Genomic DNA, 25,348 nt, shown 5'->3' with positions numbered 1-25,348 from the left:
CCACTTCTGGATATCGTTTGAAGTCAAATAAGTATGTAGTATGAACATGTAGAAAATATAAACAAGTAGTTGCCCTACCTGCTCTTCTCCGAAAAAATAAAAAGTCCTATACCTCAATGATAATGAAACCTAGGTGTTGTCCCTGTTCTTTGACATCTGTGATCCAATGCATAGCAATAAAAAAAAAAAAGGTGGCCATATTTGCCGGAACAGGCTAGGGTTAGGTTATGGATAGGGTTGTGAGTACGTTATGGGGGTTATGAGTGAGTCTCAAGTATAACGACTGGCACTTGTATCGACTAAAACTATGGCAAGCTACGTGTGCAGAGCCCAGTTATTTCAATACAAACTTGGGGCAGCATATCACACATTTAATTTAGGGTGAGACATGTGCTTCTTAACATTCGGACTAGCGCGGGTTTTTTTTTTTAGATTCGCAGTGTCAGAATAAAGCAATGATTTTTGATTAAAGCAGTGTTTTCCAGATTTGGACTAGCGCAGGGGTTTCAGATTCGGAATATCGGCGTGTCGGACTGGCAGAATGTATTTTAGATTTGGACAAACGGCGTGTCGGACTGGTGCAGTGCATTTCAAAATCGGACCAGCGGCGTGTCGGACAAGCGGCATGTCGGACCAACGCCCTGTACCCGTGATGTAAATGGATTAATTAGCATAGGCTATTGAAATTGAAACCAATATGGCTATTAGAAATTTCCACAGAAAACTTTCTTACAAAAACGTTAATATTTTGTCTTGTCTTTACATAGGTAACTAAACCTGAAAAGAAGGTTGCTATGTTTTACAACTCTCTTCAATACACCCTATATGAGACAGGATTTCCAGAGACCGTGGACCGGACGTCTTCGCAAGTCGTCGTAGCAGTACTCTCGACCCCGTATGAATGCATTGGAATGTTGCTGGAATGTATGTTGAATTAACCCCAAAAAAAATTAGCGTCTGAACCTGGCCTTCTCAGATATGGTATTACCAGTTGGGGGGGGGGGGGGGCAAAGCTGCACTGGACCAGTCAAATTTCAAAGTTGCTTAAATTGTATTAAGTATCATTGAGGCTTTTTGACCTTGACCTATTTTGCTGTGTTATCTAGATAACGAAACATACTAGATCATGTAGATGGTGTTCTATCCTTATTTGAATTCTTTTGACCCCCATAGAGCCAAAAACGTGACCTTTGACCTTTTCGGTTAAAACTCAAGATAAGAATCCTTGTGACTATATAGTGTAATACAACGGAATGGTTTTTAACACAATTTGAGCAAGTTTTAAATTTGACGCTAAGTAAAGTTCGGTGATCTTTTCCCGCCAAAAACTACTCCGGTTCAATTGCTATCAGGTATTTTTGTGAAGCCCATGATGTCAACTACAGTATGGGTAAAGTGTAACTTTGCCCCCCCCAAGTGGTACGTCAACCCCCCCCCTGGGCTCACACACTAAATGATGTATACGTTACTATAATGATAATCTGTACTCTAAATGACCGCTAGTCCTACGGGTCGCTGGTCCAAAAGTTCAGTAGTCCCAAAATAAGGCTCGCGAGTTCAAAAAAAAAGGGTTCGCTTGTCCGAAAAAATGAAAAGAGTCCACCAGTCCGAAAGTTAGGGTTAGGGTATTAGCAAGTGAATACTTTAGTGAAAAGTGTGAAAAGACAAACATAAAAGCGATATATGTACTATATATCGAGGGCTTAGAGCCAAAAGTAGTTAAATGTTACTAATTTCGGCAACAAATGGACAGTTAATTCTGTATAATGTAAGTGACTTTGGGGTGTGTACATGGTCACTTGCGTCTAACTAACCATGCTAACTGTTTCAGTGACCATACATATACCCCAAAGTCACTTGCATTTATTATGGAGGACGGAATTAACCATCCATTTGTTGCCGAAATGAGTAACATGTAATTGTGGACATAGCTACTTCTGGCCCTAAGCCCTCGATATGATATTAAAAGATAAAATTTGACATTTACCAATCTGAACCTAATAAGGTCATATTGCGTTGAATGAAATCAAAATATCAAAATATCAAAATAATTCAAGACCTAACAATCAAAATCAACTTAGAATTAACTTAAGGCTACATGCTCTTTTTGGTTGAAATTTTTGGCGGGAAATAATCCCGCCAAAACATTAACTTTAAAGTAACCTTTTCCCACAACTAAATATCATAGTCAGGAAATTAATTATGCATCTGGTAGCTTAGATCATAACTTTCATTATACTTAGTTGCAATTATCCCAGAAAATTCTTGATTTGCTTTTACAGAGTCTTGAATATTGTCGATGTTTTTGATCAAAAACATCACTCGGTGTATTTTGAAACTCGAGGCATTAACTCTTCTCAAATTAGCCCTAAATCATAATTTATTATATGCACGTGTAGCAAACACAAATGGGAATAATTGGACGTTGTTTGCGGAGCCTAAATTTGGTTTGATTTTATTTCACAATAATTCTAAGGTAAGAATTTTGACCTGACATTTCCTTTTTGGATTTCCAATTTAAATTCATTGATATGTGATATTTTGAATAAATAAACAGTACGCTTACCTTTCTGCAACACTTCCCGGTATCATTAAGCATCTGCTGATAACCAACATTTTAGCTGAAAACAGTCCCTTCCTATCATTTTTGAACAAAATATGGTTCAAAAGTGCGTACCGTACGCGTATATATAATAGCACAGCGAGGTAATGAACAATGATGAAGAGAGCATGATGCAGTCATGTCTACAGTAGAATTCACCTCGACCTTTGCAGGACTTAAACCCCATTAAAAGCTATTAAACCAAGATAACACTCATTGAAACAGCTCAACTGATTAAATCGGATCTTCTCTGGCTGTGCACATGTGTCTGTTTTATATGTGCGATATAGCAATGAGCTGCTATAATACAGCTTCAGTTGGGTAACCGATTATAAAGGAAACGCAAGGAAACAATGGTAGTGGACCTTTGTTCACGAAATGAGACAATGGCCTGCTTTTTGTTAACCAGCATTCTTGAAAATGAGCAACATAATGATTGTTGACTTAACACGGTTTGGAAATAATTTCTTCATATTTTTGGTGTTATCTGTCGTTTACATATCCTTCCTAAAACACAAAAGTGCGACCCTTTGTCAATCACCTACAGTACCCAATTTCGGCATACTATATAAGAAACTCATCATGATGATTGCCAGAGAATAGTTTAAATGTAGCTTGTACCGGGTTTTTGTGGCATCCTTCAGAAGTGAGCGGTCCGATACCAATATTTTCGGTCAAATCTCCATTCAATTAACACGGGGAGTTGGCTAGCTATGCCTTGCCCTCACTCATATTTTACAAAAGTGTGACTATTTCTGAACATCTAACCTAGCTGTAATTTTAGGTCATGTTAGAGAAATATATTTGCTAGAAGTTTGGAGAATAAGTTAAATATTGGCTGGTTATTTTTCACACAGTGATGTTAACTAGGCAAGTGCCCATTCTTCCAACATACATCATTTGTAGAGGTCACGCGTCAATGGTGAGAACACTGTGTATTGTGTATAGGAAAACGGACAGTAACTGCAGTATGGCTATTTACGGTGGGGTATCTATTGTAAGCTATTAGGGTAGGCCTATAGTATAACATCCCGCAAGTGACAAGATGTGTCGAGCAGGTGCATACATAAGGCTGCGTTCACATAGAAGTATACTATTCGGGTATACGGTGCACGTTTTACAGGTGCACGCGTATGTAGTTCAATCGAGCAAGGCAATTTCATAGTACCGGGTCACATAAGGCTACGATCGCATAGAAGTATACTATTCGGGTATACGATGCACGTTTTGCAGGTGCACGCGTATAGATTAAATCGAGCAAGGTAATTTCATAGTACCGGGTCACATAAGAGCTATTCGAAAAGGCCGTATACCTGCGTATAGTATAGTATAGTGGGAATCGCGCTTGTTCGATTTTAGTGCAGTGTATACCGTCCAAATTTTAAAAACCTAAACCATATGTGGGCAAATTCATTTTTTTAATAGATGCACTATCTAATTCTGCACATTATGACACCTCATTGAATGCAATGTGACCTCAAGAAGTAAAGTTACAAGCATTTGATAAGACGAAGAAAATGGGTAAACTGACATACTCGCTATTCGCTATACGAAATACGCTCATTCGATCAGGCTGAGTTCACATAGTATACTCCTATATGAACTCAGCCTGATCGAATGAGCGTATTTCGTATAGCGAATACCGCACACCGTCGACGTCCTATACGATAAATATAAATTTAATACTCCGTTGGTGAGCGACGGGCGAGTGGTAGTGAGCGACAGGCGAGTGGTATTTCACTGAACGCAAGAAAAGGAGTTCTATCTGATTGGCTAGAAATCGATCGCTTAGGTCGCTCAGTAGTCAACTACAAACTCATGCATTCAATTCGATTGAAATCGATTATTATATTATTGACGAAGATAAAGAGCGTGATAGTGTGTCAATAATGTACATTGTATTGCACCTGGTTTTACCAGCATTCCTTTATAAAATAATTTTCTCAAAGAGTTAAATATTATCAAAATTTTTACTCAGGATTTCAAATTTTTTACCCGCAAATTGCAGTTAAACATATCCACAGCAAAATACCGGTCCTCACTAATTAGTACATTTAATTTCCAGTTAGTACATTTAAACGAAACCTGTGATTTACGTGACAACAAATAAAATTTTCTTACAATAGAAATATCATATGGGATACTGATATGGTAGGCCGCAACCGCCACAACGTGGAGCTGCTACGCGTAGCTGACTTTTTGTTCCGTGGAGCCAAATTGACCAATCATGTTAGAGTTTTTCATTACTCGGAGGTAAAACTGACCAATCAAGTACGACTTACTCATTACGTGAAGCGAATTTAGTCATTAAGAATTTGCCAGACGAGCTTCACGTAGTTGCAAGATATCCTCGGTCACGATAGTTATGATTCAAAAAGTAATTTATGAAAAGTACGAACCGACTTATTATTAAGATGGACATGCACTCACAAGAAACTCATACAGTATTGTACACAACTATATAGCTAGGCAGAGTGGTGGTAAACCATGCACACAATTCTGCGATCTGCAGTGTATCGCCGGGAGCTGATTTGTACATCTTGCGCGGCGTGGCCTGCGGAATTCGACCTTCAGCAAACCAGTTCGGATTTACTTTATATACTAGTAGTAGGCCATACATACTGTAGTTACGGTACTGCCCGTTTTCCTATACACAATACTCAGTGCGCTCACCATTGACGCGTGACCTAGTGTATGTTAGAAGTATTATGCCATTGCCTATATGACGTCACTGTGTAAAAAATAACCAGTCAATATTTAAAGTATTCTCTGAAATTCTAGAAAATATAGTTTTATAACATTTCCTAAATTTTTAGCTAATTTAGGTGTTTGGAAATATTGGTACTTTTGTGTTTTAGGAAGGATATGTAAACGACAGATAACACCAAAAAATATGAACAAATTATTTCTAAACCGTGTTAAGTCTGCAAACCATTATGCTTCTCATTTTCAAGAACGCTGGTTAACAATAAGCAGACTATTGTCTCATTTCGTAAACAAAAGCCCAGACAGTATTGTTACCTTGCGTTCGCTTTATAATCATTCACCCAACTGAAACTATAATACCAGCTCATTGTTCATTGCACAGGAAAAACAGACACAAGTGCAGTGTGTATTTAACCAGAGAAGATCTGATGTAACATAGTTGAGCTGTTTTCATTGAGTGTTATCTTGGTTTAATAGCTTTTAATGGGGTTTAAGTCCTTCAAAGGTCGTGGTGAATTCTACTGTAGACATGACTGCATCATGATTATTTTAAAGTCAACAACATTCAACAATATGATCACCGTGATAGTATGACAGTATCAGTACCGTGGGTGTCAGTGATCCTGGCCTGACACAGTAGACAAACAAACAAACACGCCGCACACATGGCACATGCATGCAAGGTAACATTGACTATACACTAATCAAACAATGGTATTGATCCTGTACAACTGTTGGTGGTTTATTTACATTCGATTCATTTATAATCCACATAGTAAACATTAATTTTGGCAAGAGTTTTCTCTCTCTGGAACGATGATGCATCAACTGGCTCCGCGTAATGAAACGATCTAACATGTTTGGTCAATTTAGCTCCGCGAAGCGAAAAGTAAGCTACGCGTAGCAGCTCCACGTTGTGGCGGTTACGGCCAGCCATATACTGATCATGCGAAAATCGTAAAACATAGAATAGAAACAGTGTGGCCGGCTCTCAAAATCTCAAATTGTATGCATAGCCTGAGTCGCACGGCCTATCTCGAACAAAATCACCATGCGTAGTTGTTGAAAAACGTGAGGATTTATCGTACTACCACGGCAATTTTAACACGAAGATATAGGGATGATGACGGTGTGTACCGTATACCGTATACTTCTATGTGAACTCAGCCTAAGGGCGCTATATTCAAACGGTATTGTCTGGATCATTGAGTATCGATTGCGCACGTATACAGTCACACGGATGTGTGTGGTCCTACCCAGGTTTTGACATGAATTACAAATGACGTCGTGAGTGACCCAGCGTTTTCATTATATTATTACAAAATTAATCGTCGTTTATCACGAGTCCTAAGAGTCGTACCAGTTCAATTCATCAAAATTAATTTGTATTAAATGAAAAACAAACAGACAAGTAGAGTCATATGTCTTTCTATGACTGTATTCCTACCAAAATCTGATTTTCAATACACTAGAAACGTGTTGATATGTATATCTTTGAAAATCACCGAATATTAACCACAGTCACCGTTTGGCACAGTAGGCATTCATAGTGCAATTGGCAGTGGTTCGAACCCTGGTGAAAATTTTAGTATTTTTTATTCTTTTTACTAAAGCGCTCTGCCGTTTTTCAAACACGCCCCTGAATGAAATTGATGGGCAAGTACCCTTAAGTATAACCATGGTAAGTACAAAATAGATATTAAGCTCCCCGTCTCATGATCTTTGGTGTTAGAAGCCTTCCATATGCCTATGTCAATTTTTTTATTCAATTTGTAGATACGTTTTCCATTACGATATAAATATGGTCTCACTTATTCAATTTACGTACAAGTTTCCTTTAACCTATAACTTGTATCTTGATCATAGTAATATGGTAAATAATTGTTGCAAAATGTTAAACTATTAAGTTCGTTAATAAGAAAATATTATGTATTATTGTCGAATTCTATAGCGTCATAATGTTGGAGAGAAAAGATCAATCTGAAGACAGTTATTCATAGATTTTCAAAAGAATAATGGGCCAAATGTAACCTCGTCATGCCCGTAAGCAATATTCTTAGTCACACTATTCAAGAACTGCGCGTAGACCCTGTTGCAAAATGTTAAACTATTTAAGTTCGTTAATAAGAAAATTATGTATTATTGTCGAATTCTATGTTAGCGTCATAATGTCGGAGAGAAAAGATCAATCTGAAAACAAAAGTTATTCATAGATTTTCAAAAGAATAATGTGCCAAGTGTAAGCTCTTCATGCCTATGTTCTTAGTCACGCTATTCAAGAACTGCGCGTAGACCCTGTTGCAAAATGTTAAACTATTTAAGTTCGTTAATAAGAAAATTATGTATTATTGTCGAATTCTATGTTAGCGTCATAATGTCGGAGAGAAAAGATCAATCTGAAAACAAAAGTTATTCATAGATTTTCAAAAGAATAATGTGCCAAGTGTCAGTGATGTATCGTTCGAGTCCGGACTCGGACTCGAGTCCGGACTCGAGTCCACTTTTTGTTGGACTCGGACTTGGCTCGGACTCGGACACAAAAAGACACGGCTCGGCTCGGACTCGGACACAAAAGGACTCGGACTCGAAGCCGAGTCCGGTCCGAAGTCCAGTCCAATTAAATCCATGTAAAATGTGAAATGATTATCTAAAAATGTCAAAATAGATCTCGAATTTGTTGACTTTACTTATTTGGCCATTTTCCAAATTAATTGGGGGCTGTCAAATCTGTGATCTGTCATATATCCTACATATCCACCAAATTATTTAGATTTATCTGTCACTTAGGAGAATCATATTACATGTATTGTTATCATTTAAAATGAAATAATTGATAATTAATTACATGTAAATGTATAATTTTATTAAATATTTGCACTATAAAAAATATCGAAGAGTTCTTTCATGGAACTTTCCAATCCATTAAAACTCTTGAAAGAGAGAAACATGCACACTGGACCCTACATCTCAGCTCCCACTCAGTAAATTGGTACTCAAACATAAGCTAACATAGGGCGTTGGGTGCTGTAGTTTGTGTGTGCTCACTCACTGGCACTGCACATTTGTGTGGGACAATTTTGAAAAGATGTTTAGAATTAATGGTGAATTTCTGCTAGTATTATTATTATTATGACGATGATGATAACGATGATGACGAAGGTGATGATGATGAGGACGATGATGATGATGTTATTTTTATGTAATGTATTTGAATACATTGCAATTCATTTACATGACTTGTATGCTTCTCTAGTCTCTGGGTGCAAGAGTTTACATGTAGTGTGCCACACACACACAAATATCCCCACAAGACTGCTGTCTGATACAGGTGATCTGATGATCTGATACATGTAGATTTTACCTTCAGGAGTTTAAATACATGTACACACCATTGTGTGTATGGCTGGTTGGTTGACTTGGGTTGAGTCCTGAAATGTCAACTGTGTGAGGTGCACTGGGGTGGGGTTTGGTGGGGTGGGGTTTGGTAGGGTGGGAGAGTATAGGGAGAGTGGTGTGTGGTGTGGTGTAGTGAGTGACCTTTGACCAATGACCTTGTTTTTCTACAATTTTATCATCAAAATGCCATAAAATTATGTGGAATCTTTGACATTTTCTTTTTTTCAGCAAATTTGTATTGTAAATTTTTAAATTAGAAACAAAATATAAAATTTTGCTCCATTTCTTATGCTCCATTTTTTCAAAATGTTATACCAAATGACCCTCTTCTTTCAAAATTTTTATACCCAATTACCCCTTTTTCAATTTGTTATACCCAATGACCCATTTTTATACAAATAGGCTCCTACTAAGCAATGCCAGTAAGCAGATACATGTCACATTAAAGTTGAATGACCCCCCCCCCCCACCGGGAATGGACTCTGACCGAGTCCGGACTCGAGCCGGACTCGAGTCCGGACTCGCGTCTTATTTTTGTTGGACTCGGACTTGGCTCGGACTCGGCACCCCGGACTTGGACTCGAGTCCGGACTCGGACACAAAAGGACTTGGACTTGGCTCGGACTCGGATACAACTGGACTCGGCTCGGCTCGGACTCGGACAAGCTGGACTCGGGTACAAGTCTACCAAGTGTAAGCTCGTCATGCCTATGTTCTTAGTCACACTATTCAGAACTGCACGTTGACCCTGGTGCAAAATGTTAAACTATTAAGTTCGTTAATAAGAAAATATTATGTATTATTGTCAAATTCTATAGCATCATAATGTTGGAGAGAAAAGATCAATCTGAAGACAGAAGTTATTCATAGATTTTCAAAAGAATAATGGGCCAAATGTAACCTCGTCATGCCCGTAAGCAATATTCTTAGTCACACTATTCAAGAACTGCGCGTAGACCCTGTTGCAAAATGTTAAACTATTTAAGTTCGTTAATAAGAAAATTCTGTATTATTGTCGAATTCTATGTTAGCGTCATAATGTCGGAGAGAAAAGATCAATCTGAAAACAAAAGTTATTCATAGATTTTCAAAAGAATAATGTGCCAAGTGTAAGCTCTTCATGCCTATGTTCTTAGTCACACTATTCAAGAACTGCGCGTAGACCCTGTTGCAAAATGTTAAACTATTTAAGTTCGTTAATAAGAAAATTATGTATTATTGTCGAATTCTATGTTAGCGTCATAATGTCGGAGAGAAAAGATCAATCTGAAAACAAAAGTTATTCATAGATTTTCAAAAGAATAATGTGCCAAGTGTAAGCTCTTCATGCCTATGTTCTTAGTCACACTATTCAAGAACTGCGCGTAGACCCTGTTGCAAAATGTTAAACTATTTAAGTTCGTTAATAAGAAAATTATGTATTATTGTCGAATTCTATGTTAGCGTCATAATGTCGGAGAGAAAAGATCAATCTGAAAACAAAAGTTATTCATAGATTTTCAAAAGAATAATGTGCCAAGTGTAAGCTCATCATGCCTATGTTCTTAGTCACACTATTCAGAACTGCACGTTGACCCTGGTGCAAAATGTTAAACTATTAAGTTCGTTTATAAGAAAATATTATGTATTATTGTCGAATTCTATAGCGTTATAAAGCCTTATAATGTTGGAGAGAAAAGATCAATCTGAAGTTATTCATAGATTTTCAAAAGAATAATGAGCCAAGTGAAAGCTCGTCATGACCTAAATCAGCTATGTAGATGTTGACCAAGCATGTTAAATAGACTTGAACTTGCGAGTGACACATAAGTAAGTTCTAGAAAAATTTGTGCAATATATATGACTGAAATAAATGGTTTGCTCGCTTCTATTTATTAACCACACATCTTGTGAAATTATATCCATATCAAAAGTACATGTTATTGCCTTTTTTTTGCATACACACACCAGCAATCTAAGGGCTGTGCAATAATTATAAGCCCCGGGGGTAAAATTTCAAATGGCTCGTCAAATATCGCTTGCCCCCCCTCTCAGCCCGCCAAAAATCGCTTCCCCCCCCTCGGCCCGCCAAAATTCTTTGCCCCCCCCTTGGACATGCCAAATTTTGGGATCCCAATTTGCAAACCTTAAATGATCTATTTATATACATGTTGTGAGCGCAGCGAGCAGGAAAATTTGCATATTTAAGCGTTTCCGTACGGTTTTCCTAAACCTTTTTAGAGCGTTTTATTTAAAAGGCGCCCCAAGAATGTGTGCCAAAAATCGCTCCCCCCGTCTCAGCTTGCCAAAAATTGCTTGCCCCCTCCCCCCTTTCGGCTCGCCAAAAATTTCTTCCTCCCCCCCCCCCATTTTACCCTCCCCAGGGCTCATTATTATTGCATAGCCCCTAATGCATCGTTTGTGTGTGCCCAGCATGAAACAAAAACCGATATGAGGTCTACAACATAAATACTCAATATTAACACATTGTATTACAGTTTTAAACACTATACATTATTGTATGTGTCTAATTTAGAAAACAATAACATACTTATGTATATTTATAATCTAAATATATGAGTGTTTATTTAAGAGTTTTTAAAATCAAATATCAAACTCTACTCTAACTAAACAGCATAGTTAATATAGTGTTATTTTTGGTTTATGTTTTGTTCTGGTTTTTTATTCTTCTTCTTCTTTTGATTGAAGCAAGGGGGCCTGTGACAAAATCCTCATGCCATTGACGACTATATAGAAAAGGATAGGAACACTTTGGATAAATATAATCAAATTTAAGTATTAATTGAAAAACCAAATTCCTACCTACCTACCTTTTTTATGTTACGCCAATCAAACAATTTTTAGGCCTCGTGGACCTGATTATATATACGAATGGGCGCAGGCTGCTCTGGGTCCACACCGGTCGTAAATCAGAAATGCAAGGCCACTATTGCTATTATGGGAAAACCTGTGGCGAACAGAAGCCTCTGTCCCAGCCGATTTGTGCTACTTCGTCGCGAAACAAACCAAAATGTGACCAAGGAGCACAAATCAGCTGGGACCGAAACAGCTTAGACTGCGGGACATACGCAGACTAATCCTAGAAACACTTGAATCAAATAAATCTTCTAGCAAACATTGCCTAAGCTCTTGACTGACGTCATTATCGATATCTTTGTTTGTACCCTTTGTTATAAACTTCAAACTTGTAGCAAGGAGTTTCGGTTTTCATTTCAGTTTGTTATTATTATCATGTGAACGCATAATCACTTGATTTGAAGTTACCTGATCCAAGTATACAAAAGAAATGTTTAAATTTTAATTGATATCCGATCCATATTTTCATTCAATATAAACACAACCGGATAACGTATCCGATATTAGTCTGAATAAGCTATATTTATGTTCCTCTCTACACTGAGGTTGAATTTATTACTCTATCACTGCGGCAGGTGTAAAAGACAGAAAGCAGAAATGACAGAAACGACAGAAACAACAGAAATTCCAGGAAATGCAGAAATGAAGTTACTGAGTTTTGATTTCAGGAGTTCTAAAATTTTGTGCAAAAGTTTTAAATAGATGTTTGTTTGTGAGTTTGGATGCAATAGGCCTATGAGTCGTGGCTCACAATCTCAGTATCCCAGATGAGATCAACATGTCATGTTTTCATTTTGCATTATGTTGTGTTTATCATGGTAAACACTACATGTGCTACCTCAATGATGAAAGTTAAACTTGTAAACAATGGGGGTTTCTATCCCAGGTTTCCATCTGCATGCCATGACTGTGAAAAGAAAGGGTCAAGATATCACATTAGGCCTACCTCCACTGGAAATGATCAAGCACGATGATTACAAAATAATAATAGGGACAAATATTAATAGTAATAATTATAATGCTCAAACATGTCAAAGGTGTATGTTTTGCATTCTTGTTATTTATTGTTTGGTGTTTTATTGATGAGGGAATCAGAAAAAGAATTATTATATTTATTTCATATAACTTATTTTTACACCAAGTTAAAATAGGCAATGCATTCTGGGATTCAGTTTATCTGCATTGCATAAGTTACAGGAAGCACCCTGGTGTTGGAGAGTCAAGGTTTCATCTCTCCCTGACTATAAATGGCTGATGTTAGGCCATAGGCAATTTGATTTTAATAGCTCTAGAGGGGTCACAAATTAGTAATTTATTATTTATAATACATCATTCAAAGAAGAAAGTTTTGACAACCATAAAATTAAATTACCGCAAAAAATACAAATTACAATATCCCGATCATATTACCTCAATATCATGAATATACATGTTATGTACGAAACTCCTTGGTTTAATGAACTCGCACTTAAATTCCTCAACTTTTTGCAAATTCTGTCTTTTCTCATTTCTGTTGTTTCTGTCGTTTCTGTCATTTCTGCATTCTGTCTTTTACACCTGCCGCTATCACTGAGAGAAAAGTGGTTGGTATTTAACCAATGAGGTAGTCGCGCTTTTCCCAACGCAACAAAAATCGCTCTACCTCATTGGATAAAAGCCAATCGCTGTCGCTCAGCTATGTAGTATAAATTTAGTTTTAGATGTTAGATTGCAGACAAGTTCTGCCCCTCTGTTTTACTCTGCTGATTTTTGGTTCTGAACGAAAACTTAGATTTTCAAACGAGGGACCGACCTGGTTCTATACTGCTTGTGCTAACTGGTCGTTAACTGCTTGTGCTAACTGGTCATTTGCTCGCACCTTTGATGCAACTTCTGTTTGCACTTGGACCTCTTTTTGTAATTGTCCAAATTGCAGGCAAATGTAACTTACCTGCATTTTCCCCCTCTAATTTATTTTTCCCTTCCCTTCTTTTTTGGTTTTGGTGGGGCGGTCTTAGAGGTGCCTGGCACCTGTTCGCTCCAGCCATTCACTGGACTTTTTAAAACAAATGTTCCTTTCATAATATTGTGTAATTTTTGATGTAACTTATGTGCAATATTATATATTTCTTGTAATTCTGTGCCAGTGATAAAGTGTAATAAATAAAAATAAATAAATAAATAAAAATAGTAATGCATGCGTAGGTTTTCTTGCGCGACTCACACATTTAACAGTTGGTTCTTAGTGTGTACGTCTTACATGTACGTATCTCATTTTGATAGCGCTAGTCAAAACACCTTTTAAACCAATCAATTGTTGAAGAGGAATATAGAATTCTTAAATATCTCTATAGAGAAAAATAAAACCGATTGATTGCTTGATTATAAATACTGAAAAAATAAGATCCGGCCTTCAGGTCACAGCGTGAACGAATTGGCAGTGTTAAAATTCAAGCACGTGTGAAGGTCGCATTGGAATTTAATTCTGCGCTGTTCAACCATTAATAATCTATCCGGGTAATCTATGGTTCAACGATGCAAATGCATATGTCTGTAAGCCACACATGTTATTGGGAATCACAAGACAGGAAATATGTACATGCGTAGTATGAATTTGTTAGTTGAGGTAACTTTTTAATAGGTTCACCTGTGATATTTCAGTATTAGCGCCCATTCACTCGAGACCTTGGCCTCTAAGTTTAAGAATATACTGCTCTGTTTTGCAGTGCTCCAAAAGGTCCGCATTTTCAAACTTTCTGGTGGGAAAAGGTAAAGTATATCTTATATAATTGCAACTTTGGAATCTGTACCTTCAATAGCTTTAGCTTTCATAACTTTCGTTACCCCCCCCCCCCCGGGTCTTTCGGACCTGCAAAATCCAAAAAGTGGGGTCTTTCCGGGGGCGCATACCCGTATGGTAATTTGTGTTAAGTGCCCCCCCCCTGGGATTTCCCTATTATTTGCCGTATTCATAAAGTGCTACCATAGTTATTGTGCTGGTCATGCTTGACGTGAAGGATCATTAACCAGTGCTCGTTCCAGAGACAATGCAGCTCGGCTGTACACCCAAAATGGAGGGATACGAAGTTATTCATAGATTTTCAAAAGAATAATGAGCCAAGTGAAAGCTCGTCATGACCTAAATCAGCTATGTAGATGTTGACCAAGCATGTTAAATAGACTTGAACTTGCGAGTGACACATAAGTAAGTTCTAGAAAAATTTGTGCAATATATATGACTGAAATAAATGGTTTGCTCGCTTCTATTTATTAACCACACATCTTGTGAAATTATATCCATATCAAAAGTACATGTTATTGCCTTTTTTTTGCATACACACACCAGCAATCTAAGGGGCTGTGCAATAATTATGAGGCCCCCCCCGGGGTAAAATTTCCAAATGGCTCGTCAAATATCGCTTGCCCCCCCTCTCAGCCCGCCAAAAATCGCTTCCCCCCCCCCCCCCCGGCCCGCCAAAAATTCTTTGCCCCCCCCCCTGGACATGCCAAATTTTTGGGATCCCAATTTGCAAACCTTAAATGATCTATTTATATACATGTTGTGAGCGCAGCGAGCAGGAAAATTTGCATATTTAAGCGTTTCCGTACGGTTTTCCTAAACCTTTTTAGAGCGTTTTATTTAAAAGGCGCCCCAAGAATGTGTGCCAAAAATCGCTCCCCCGTCTCAGCTTGCCAAAATTGCTTGCCCCTCCCCTTTCGGCTCGCCAAAATTTCTTCCTCCCCCATTTTACCCTCCCCAGGGCTCATTATTATTGCATAGCCCCTAATGCATCGTTTGTGTGTGCCCAGCATGAAACAAAAACCGATATGAGGTCTACAACATAAATACTCAATATTAACACATTGTATTACAGTTTTAAACACTATACATTATTGTATGTGTCTAATTTAGAAAACAATAACATACTTATGTATATTTATAATCTAAATATATGAGTGTTTATTTAAGAGTTTTTAAAATCAAATATCAAACTCTACTCTAACTAAACAGCATAGTTAATATAGTGTTATTTTTGGTTTATGTTTTGTTCTGGTTTTTTATTCTTCTTCTTCTTTTGATTGAAGCAAGGGGGCCTGTGACAAAATCCTCATGCCATTGACGACTATATAGAAAAGGATAGGAACACTTTGGATAAATATAATCAAATTTAAGTATTAATTGAAAAACCAAATTCCTACCTACCTACCTTTTTTATGTTACGCCAATCAAACAATTTTTAGGCCTCGTGGACCTGATTATATATACGAATGGGCGCAGGCTGCTCTGGGTCCACACCGGTCGTAAATCAGAAATGCAAGGCCACTATTGCTATTATGGGAAAACCTGTGGCGAACAGAAGCCTCTGTCCCAGCCGATTTGTGCTACTTCGTCGCGAAACAAACCAAAATGTGACCAAGGAGCACAAATCAGCTGGGACCAAACAGCTTAGACTGCGGGACATACGCAGACTAATCCTAGAAACACTTGAATCAAATAAATCTTCTAGCAAACATTGCCTAAGCTCTTGACTGACGTCATTATCGATATCTTTGTTTGTACCCTTTGTTATAAACTTCAAACTTGTAGCAAGGAGTTTCGGTTTTCATTTCAGTTTGTTATTATTATCATGTGAACGCATAATCACTTGATTTGAAGTTACCTGATCCAAGTATACAAAAGAAATGTTTAAATTTTAATTGATATCCGATCCATATTTTCATTCAATATAAACACAACCGGATAACGTATCCGATATTAGTCTGAATAAGCTATATTTATGTTCCTCTCTACACTGAGGTTGAATTTATTACTCTATCACTGCGGCAGGTGTAAAAGACAGAAAGCAGAAATGACAGAAACGACAGAAACAACAGAAATTCCAGGAAATGCAGAAATGAAGTTACTGAGTTTTGATTTCAGGAGTTCTAAAATTTTTGTGCAAAAGTTTTAAATAGATGTTTGTTTGTGAGTTTGGATGCAATAGGCCTATGAGTCGTGGCTCACAATCTCAGTATCCCAGATGAGATCAACATGTCATGTTTTCATTTTGCATTATGTTGTGTTTATCATGGTAAACACTACATGTGCTACCTCAATGATGAAAGTTAAACTTGTAAACAATGGGGGTTTCTATCCCAGGTTTCCATCTGCATGCCATGACTGTGAAAAGAAAGGGTCAAGATATCACATTAGGCCTACCTCCACTGGAAATGATCAAGCACGATGATTACAAAATAATAATAGGGACAAATATTAATAGTAATAATTATAATGCTCAAACATGTCAAAGGTGTATGTTTTGCATTCTTGTTATTTATTGTTTGGTGTTTTATTGATGAGGGAATCAGAAAAAAGAATTATTATATTTATTTCATATAACTTATTTTTACACCAAGTTAAAATAGGCAATGCATTCTGGGATTCAGTTTATCTGCATTGCATAAGTTACAGGAAGCACCCTGGTGTTGGAGAGTCAAGGTTTCATCTCTCCCTGACTATAAATGGCTGATGTTAGGCCATAGGCAATTTGATTTTAATAGCTCTAGAGGGGTCACAAATTAGTAATTTATTATTTATAATACATCATTCAAAGAAGAACGTTTTTACAACCATAAAATTAAATTACCGCAAAAAATACAAATTACAATATCCCGATCATATTACTTCAATATACATGTTATGTACGAAACTCCTTGGTTTAATGAACTCGCACTTAAATTCCTCAACTTTTTGCAAATTCTGTCTTTTCTCATTTCTGTTGTTTCTGTCGTTTCTGTCATTTCTGCATTCTGTCTTTTACACCTGCCGCTATCACTGAGAGAAAAGTGGTTGGTATTTAACCAATGAGGTAGTCGCGCTTTTCCCAAAGAAAAAAAAATCGCTCTACCTCATTGGATAAAAAGCCAATCGCTGTCGCTCAGCTATGTAGTATAAATTTAGTTTTAGATGTTAGATTGCAGACAAGTTCTGCCCCTCTGTTTTACTCTGCTGATTTTTGGTTCTGAACGAAAACTTAGATTTTCAAACGAGGGACCGACCTGGTTCTATACTGCTTGTGCTAACTGGTCGTTAACTGCTTGTGCTAACTGGTCATTTGCTCGCACCTTTGATGCAACTTCTGTTTGCACTTGGACCTCTTTTTGTAATTGTCCAAATTGCAGGCAAATGTAACTTACCTGCATTTTCCCCCTCTAATTTATTTTTCCCTTCCCTTCTTTTTTGGTTTTGGTGGGGCGGTCTTAGAGGTGCCTGGCACCTGTTCGCTCCAGCCATTCACTGGACTTTTTTAAAACAAATGTTCCTTTCATAATATTGTGTAATTTTTGATGTAACTTATGTGCAATATTATATATTTCTTGTAATTCTGTGCCAGTGATAAAGTGTAATAAATAAAAATAAATAAATAAATAAAATAGTAATGCATGCGTAGGTTTTCTTGCGCGACTCACACATTTAACAGTTGGTTCTTAGTGTGTACGTCTTACATGTACGTATCTCATTTTGATAGCGCTAGTCAAAACACCTTTTAAACCAATCAATTGTTGAAGAGGAATATAGAATTCTTAAATATCTCTATAGAGAAAAATAAAACCGATTGATTGCTTGATTATAAATACTGAAAAAATAAGATCCGGCCTTCAGGTCACAGCGTGAACGAATTGGCAGTGTTAAAATTCAAGCACGTGTGAAGGTCGCATTGGAATTTAATTCTGCGCTGTTCAACCATTAATAATCTATCCGGGTAATCTATGGTTCAACGATGCAAATGCATATGTCTGTAAGCCACACATGTTATTGGGAATCACAAGACAGGAAATATGTACATGCGTAGTATGAATTTGTTAGTTGAGGTAACTTTTTAATAGGTTCACCTGTGATATTTCAGTATTAGCGCCCATTCACTCGAGACCTTGGCCTCTAAGTTTAAGAATATACTGCTCTGTTTTGCAGTGCTCCAAAAGGTCCGCATTTTCAAACTTTCTGGTGGGAAAAGGTAAAGTATATCTTATATAATTGCAACTTTGGAATCTGTACCTTCAATAGCTTTAGCTTTCATAACTTTCGTTACCCCCCCCGGGTCTTTCGGACCTGCAAAATCCAAAAAGTGGGGTCTTTCCGGGGGAGCATACCCGTATGGTAATTTGTGTTAAGTGCCCCCCCTGGGATTTCCCTATTATTTGCCGTATTCATAAAGTGCTACCATAGTTATTGTGCTGGTCATGCTTGACGTGAAGGATCATTAACCAGTGCTCGTTCCAGAGACAATGCAGCTCGGCTGTACACCCAAAATGGAGGGATACGAAGAGAATGGTTTTTCTGTGGCCCATGGAATCGATTGGGAAACAGACGTGAACTTAGGCGCCCCTTTCGCAAGTACCAAGAAACAGACGGTTCTGGTAAGTCCAAATTTCATAACAGGTTCTACAGATTTAACATGTTTAAATACTATATATAATTGTGAAGTGTCATGTCAAAAGGAGACACTTTTGGGCAGGATCGTAAATGGAGAAATAGCCAAAATCTGCCGGTGGGTGATTTCTTCACAATTTGGGTTTGTTGCACATTTGTGATGATATTAAAAATATTTTCAGACCGGAATATAACTGGCATCTTATATTTTTCAAGTTAATTCCTACTCTCAACATTGTCAATAATATTTTTAAAGGCCGATATCTCAATTTCCAATTTTATAATGCCATAACTTATGAACTCAATATTTTCGCTTAGGAATGTCCGATTTCATTGGGGAAAACGGCGTTGTGGAGCAAAATATCTCTATAATTATTTAAGATATGTAAAAACCTCAAAAACATAACCTGCCCAAAAGTGTCTCCTTTTGACATGACACGTCACATATAGTCTAGTATTTAGTGGGGTTACTTATGGTTGTGGCTTGTTATTTGTGGGAGGTAATGGAACATTTTGAGATTGTGGTCTTAAATGATAGGCAAGGGTTCCAGGAACTCAAATCAAATTGTTACCATTTTTTCTCCCAGCCCTTGGCAGCCATCTTGAATTTCAAAATGGCCGCCATTTCCTACATATTTTGGACAATAACTCTGCTTCTGACCTCCACATCAAGCTGGTGGCAATACCCATGTTTATGGTGTCAAGGATTACAATGAAGGCATATACAGGGTTATACGTCATTTCGTTTGGCGGCCATCTTGGATTTCAAAATGGCTGCCATCATGAACATGTTTGGCTATATCTGAAGTTGTGAGCCACACAACAAGCATAAAATGGTGGCAATATCCATGTTTATGATGCAAACGATTGCAAATAAAGCATATACATGTACAAAGGTGCAGGGCATTTTGTTTGGTAGCTCTCTCAGATTTCAAAATGGCCACCACTATCAACATGTTTCGGACTACAATGTTTATCTTAAATTTAGAGTTACTTAAACCGGTAGCAATAGTAAAACACATGTTTATAATGCTAAGGATAGCAAAAAGAATTCCAAGAAAGTTACAGATTTGATGGCCACCTTAGATTTCAAAATGACCACCATTATTAACATATTTTGGGTTATACTTCTTGACATTTGTAAGGTATTGCATAATTGCAGGCTCTGCATAATTGTTTCTAGACTGAGACATGAATTTTAAGTAAACCATTAAGAGCTGAAACTTACTAGCTTGACTGTAACACACCATTATAGTTACTCTCTCCATCTTAGTGCTTGTTTCTGGCTCAGCCAGTGTGTTGCAAGAGTCCTTCCTAGCATTGTACTTACACAGTTCAGTACATGTTAAGTTATTACTCTTGCAGGTACAGCGTATTGTAGAACACATAGTTCTTACACAGTTACATCTAATAAGTTCTGTGACTGATTCCGGATTTCCGGTGTACACACTCCACAGGTGTTAACACTGGTATTAATTTAGATCCATCTTTGCACCATCCAAGTGTACATGTAATAACTGGGTGCAAAACGTCATCCTGTGCCCATATGCTGGCTTGAAGATGAGCACAGTGAATATGCTGTAAAAATAGTACCAAGCGTTTGGAGGAAGCGTGTCAATACCCTGCGTAGGTTTAAGCTTTTGAACCTTTTCCACCACAGGGAAGTATCAGTAGTGGCTGCTACATATTTGGTACTGAGCAGCATGCACATGAATCCCTCGCAGCCACATAACTTCAGGTGATGATACGTTTCCTTTGGCAAGATCTTGGATATTTACAACATTGTCTGGTGCTTTTTGAGAAGGCAGATTTCTTCGCCATTCCACTTATTCGTCCGGTGGTATCACGGCCAGCCAGTGCATGGAAACCAGGTATAGGGCCATAGCTCTTCACGCATCAAGTTCATTATAAAAAGGTTTCAAAGCTATGGCCCTCTGATGTTCCTGTGATTCTATGAGCGTCAAGCCCTACTTCAGGGAATCTTCTCAATAGAAGAACCTACCAGTCTGTATCTTGGGTGAAGAAACCGACCTTTAATAATCATGACAATACCAGACCTCGCAAGTTCAAGACCATGGAGGATCATCAAGATGTCTGCCTCCTGTGATGGCCAATACTGTACTTCAGGTCTGGTGGGTTTGTTAAGACATCGCTTCTGTTCACAGTAACTACATGTTTTCTGTTGTTGGAAATGAGCTTATCAGCCAGGAAGAGAGTCAGGCTATCCTTGGACTTCTTGGATTGGACATCACCTTCTCTATGTCTTTAACAGGAGTGCTGTCTGATATAAGGAGGTCTTCACCCTCTGTCTCATAATTTATGTCATCTTTGAGGTCAACTTCATGTTGTAGGTATCAAAGATGACACAACCTGCTGTATAATTCTTGAGGAGTGATTTAATATTGGTAACGAATGCTTTTGCAATATCATCAAAGGTGCGGAATGTATTGCTTACGAGACTAACGATTGCCTGGACAACTGCCCTTGCATCTATTATCAAGTGTTTGTTAAAGAGACTGAGGATGGATTACCACTTTCTTGTAGTTACTGCTGATCTCTGTTCCAGTTGACTTTCTCAGGGACTATTTCAAATGAATTGTCATCATTGTTCTTCATTTGCTGAAGCTGCAGATTCATCAGTTTGCTCCTCCTCTGAAAGACTTATCAATGCATGAATGAGCTGACTCTTGTTTTTCATTGGAAGAAGGTGGCCAGTAGTGTTCATCAAAGTAGAGTTTATGGCATTGAGTTCATACTGAGATATCACCTCTTCGTCTGTCTCTGTGATTTTGCTACAACCTGTAGCCTTGACAACATTGTACTTGCTGATTTGAGGTGCAAGACTTCACCACTGGCTTTCAGTTTGGCCGTTTTGCCGAGTTTATCCCAATTTGGTACCTTAACATTGTCATTTGTTTCCAGAGGCTTTTATCTCCATTGATTCGAGCATTAACAAAGTCAAATTTTGCTCTCTCACCTCTGCTTTCAAAACCTAAAATCGAATGTTGTGTATGATCTTCGACAACCTGGTTAGTCATGACGTTATACAGATTTTCCTAAAAATGTGTCTGGGCCCAATGCCTTTTAGTGCATGAATTTCTCTTTCCTGCTGTTGTGTCTTTGCCTGGGAAAGGATGTGGTGCTGATCTGCGGAGCTGGACGAAAGTTTAAAATAGCCTAACGCTTTTCCTGGCTGATAAGGTCATTTCCAACTACACAAAAGCCTGCAGTAACTGTCACCAGAAGAGATGTCTTAACAAACACATCAGACCTGAAGTGCAGTACTGGCCATGGTACACAGGAGGAGGTAGACACCTTGATGATCCTCCTTGGTCTTGAACTTGCGAAGTCTGGTATTGAGGTAGACTTGTTCACCCAAGATAGAGAGAAGGGGCTCTTCTATTGAGAAGCCTCCCTGAAGTAGGGCCTGACACTCACATAATCACAGGAATATCAGACAACAGCAGGGCCATAGCTTTGAAGTTTGAAACCTAATTAGAACTATGGCCCTTCCTGCTTTCCATGCACTGAAGGACGAAGGGGGATGTGGAATGGGGAAGAAATATCTCCTCTCAAAATTATTAGCAGTAGACAATGTTGTAAATGCCCTGCTAGATCTAGGCAAAGGAAACGTACCATCATATGAAGTTATAAGTGGCTGCGAGGGATTCATGTGCATGCTGTTCAGTAAGATGTAGCAGCTACTATTGCTGCTTCCCTGTGGTGGAAAAGGTTCCAAAAACTTAAACCTACGCAGGGTATTAACAAGCTTCCTCCAACGCCCGGTGCTATTTTACAGCATATCTACCGTGCGCATCTTCAAGCCAGCATATGGACACAGGATGACGTTTTGCACCCAGTTATTTATGATCCTTGTACACTTGGATGGTGCAAAGATGGATCTAAAATTAATGCCGGTGTTAACGTCTGTGGAGTGTGCACCGCAATCAGTTGCAGAACTTAGAACCTATTAGATGTAACTGTGCAAAGACTATGTACTCTACAATGCGCTGTACCTGCAAAAGTAATAACTTAATGTACTGAACTGTGTATTAGTGCAATTCTAGTGAGGACTGTTACAACACACTGACTGAGCCAGAAACAAGTGAGGAGGTTGAGAGAGTAATTATAATGGTGTATTACAGTCAAGCTAGTAAGTTTCAGTTCTTAATGGTTTACCTAAAATTCATGCAATCAAAATTGGAAACAATTATGTAGAACCTGCAATTATGCAGTACCTTACAAAATGTTAAGAAGTGCAAGTCAAAATATGATAATAATGGTGGCCATTTTGAAATCTAAGGTGGCCATCAAATAATGTAACTTTCTTGGAACTTTTTTTGTAATCCTTGGCAGTATAAACATGTGTATTACTATTGCTACCGGTTTAAGTAACTCTGAATTTAAGATAAATATTGTGGTCCGAAATATGTTGTTAATATGTTGTTTGTGGCGGCCATTTTGAAATCTAAGAGAGCTGTCAAACGAAATGCCCTGTACCTTTGTGTATATATGCTTTATTTGCAAATCTTTTGCATCATAAACATGGATATTGCCACCATTTTTAGCTTGCTCTGTGGCGCACAACTTAAGATATAGCCAAAAATGTGTTCATGATGGCTTTCATTTTGAAATTCAAGATGGCCGCCAAGGGGCTGGGAGAAAAAAAATGGTAACAATTTGATTTGAGTTCCTGGAACCCTTATCTATCATTTAAGACCAAAATCTCAAAATGTTCCACTACCTCCCACAAAAAACATAGGGTATTACACTAATTACAGAGTATGACGTTTAAATTTGCCAAAAAGTAAGCCCATGCAAAAAAAAAAATGAATTTGGAATTACAGAAAGGAGATTATTTACAGAAGTTAAACTTTACATCCCACAACAATTATTTTACCCGATTAAGAATATTGCAAATAGTATTGCAGATAAAGCCAGGAAGCAGCCACTCCACAGCTATGGAATTTCACTCATGTTAACATTCTTATTATTTTGTGTTGTGATTTTTTTTTTGCCAGAACTTAATAACCTAGACTTTGAAAGTGTATACGTATGATTCGATTCTTGTTGTCATTTTCTGAACTAAGCTACAATTAAGGAAATAATTAGTTGGTACACTCTGTCGATATGTTGGCCTTCATTACCACTCTGGGAGTTCAGTGAAATTATTATAACAATATTTGAAGAGAAGTTCAAACCTTCCCTCCCCCAATCCCCTCAACTAATGTTGGGGAGACTAGAGAGCCCAATGGGAAAAGTGCTTTCATCAACATTGAACTGGGGGAGAAGGGTGGCGATTTACACTTAGTATGTCAGAGTGTGCCAACATTAATTTCCTTGATTATGGCTTAAGCTTCATGAAAGCACACAAGTAATCCAATATGTTAAGTTACGGTATTTTGGTTGAAAACTGTTTAATCAGAATGCAAAAACAAATATACAAACTCTGCAAAAGTTGCATAAAATGCACACAATGCCTACAATTCCATAAAATTACAGTCTCTTTAAAATGTTAATCAGAAAATTAAATATTATAGTTATCTAATTTTAATTAAATGGATTTTAAAATCCATTTAATTGACTGAAAGTACACAGCTGGTTTGCTGATACCAAAGTCAATGATATTGTGTTATACAAACCCGGCGGTTCTCCATGGTTGAAGATACAAGCTTTATCAAAATAATTGGTACCCATCAGTTTCCATTAATAATAGATGAGTCTGGCACAACAAAATTCAACATGAGATTCAAATAATTTGTAGATTAATTGTCTAATTAAGTCATTAACTATATATTCTGGACATATATTCAAGAGTTTGAAATGTTGCATTTGGAAGAGGCCTGTTTTTCAATTAACACCAACATTGATGAAATACCAGTTATTTTGATACACCCTGTATACGAGGATGTGTCACGGTTAGGGTGGGTACCTTTTCAGCGATTTTGGTATATCGATGAGAGGGTTTTCAGTCCGCCCAATTTGGTGCATATGGGAAAATTGCTCTTAAGCGCGCCAAAATTATGTCAAACTTGGTTGGTTTTTGTGAAATTTTTGGTTTGAATATATCGCCCTGCACTACATGTATGTTGCATTCACCACCTGTGTATGTCTGCTATTATAGATTGAATACAATACCGATCTTTTCAAAGATACTAATCTTACAGGTGCGAGTGATCAGCATGATATGAATATTCTATAGAATTACGATCCAGGTCTTTATTCCTGTTCTTTGACATCTGTGATTCAATGCATAGCAACAGAGAGGTGGCCATATTTGCCGGAACAGGCTAGGGTTAGGTTATGGATAGGGTTGTGAGTACGTTATGGGGGTTATGAGTGAGTCTCAAGTATAACGACTGGCACTTGTATCGACTAAAACTATGGCAAGCTACGTG

The 25,348-nt window shown here is 37.8% G+C and overlaps 1 long non-coding RNA gene across 1 annotated transcript in view; it reads left to right on the top strand.

Moving 5' to 3' along the window:
- LOC140167333 (uncharacterized) overlaps positions 1-25,348 on the top strand; it is a 525,284-nt gene that overhangs the window by 50,914 nt on the left and 449,022 nt on the right. The gene's annotated exons all lie outside the window — the stretch shown is intronic.

The sequence above is a fragment of the Amphiura filiformis genome, chromosome 13, assembly GCF_039555335.1.
Source record: "Amphiura filiformis chromosome 13, Afil_fr2py, whole genome shotgun sequence".
Classification (NCBI taxonomy): domain Eukaryota; kingdom Metazoa; phylum Echinodermata; class Ophiuroidea; order Amphilepidida; family Amphiuridae; genus Amphiura; species Amphiura filiformis.
Note: the sequence above shows the minus strand (reverse complement) of the source record. Positions and strands in the feature narration are given on the sequence as shown.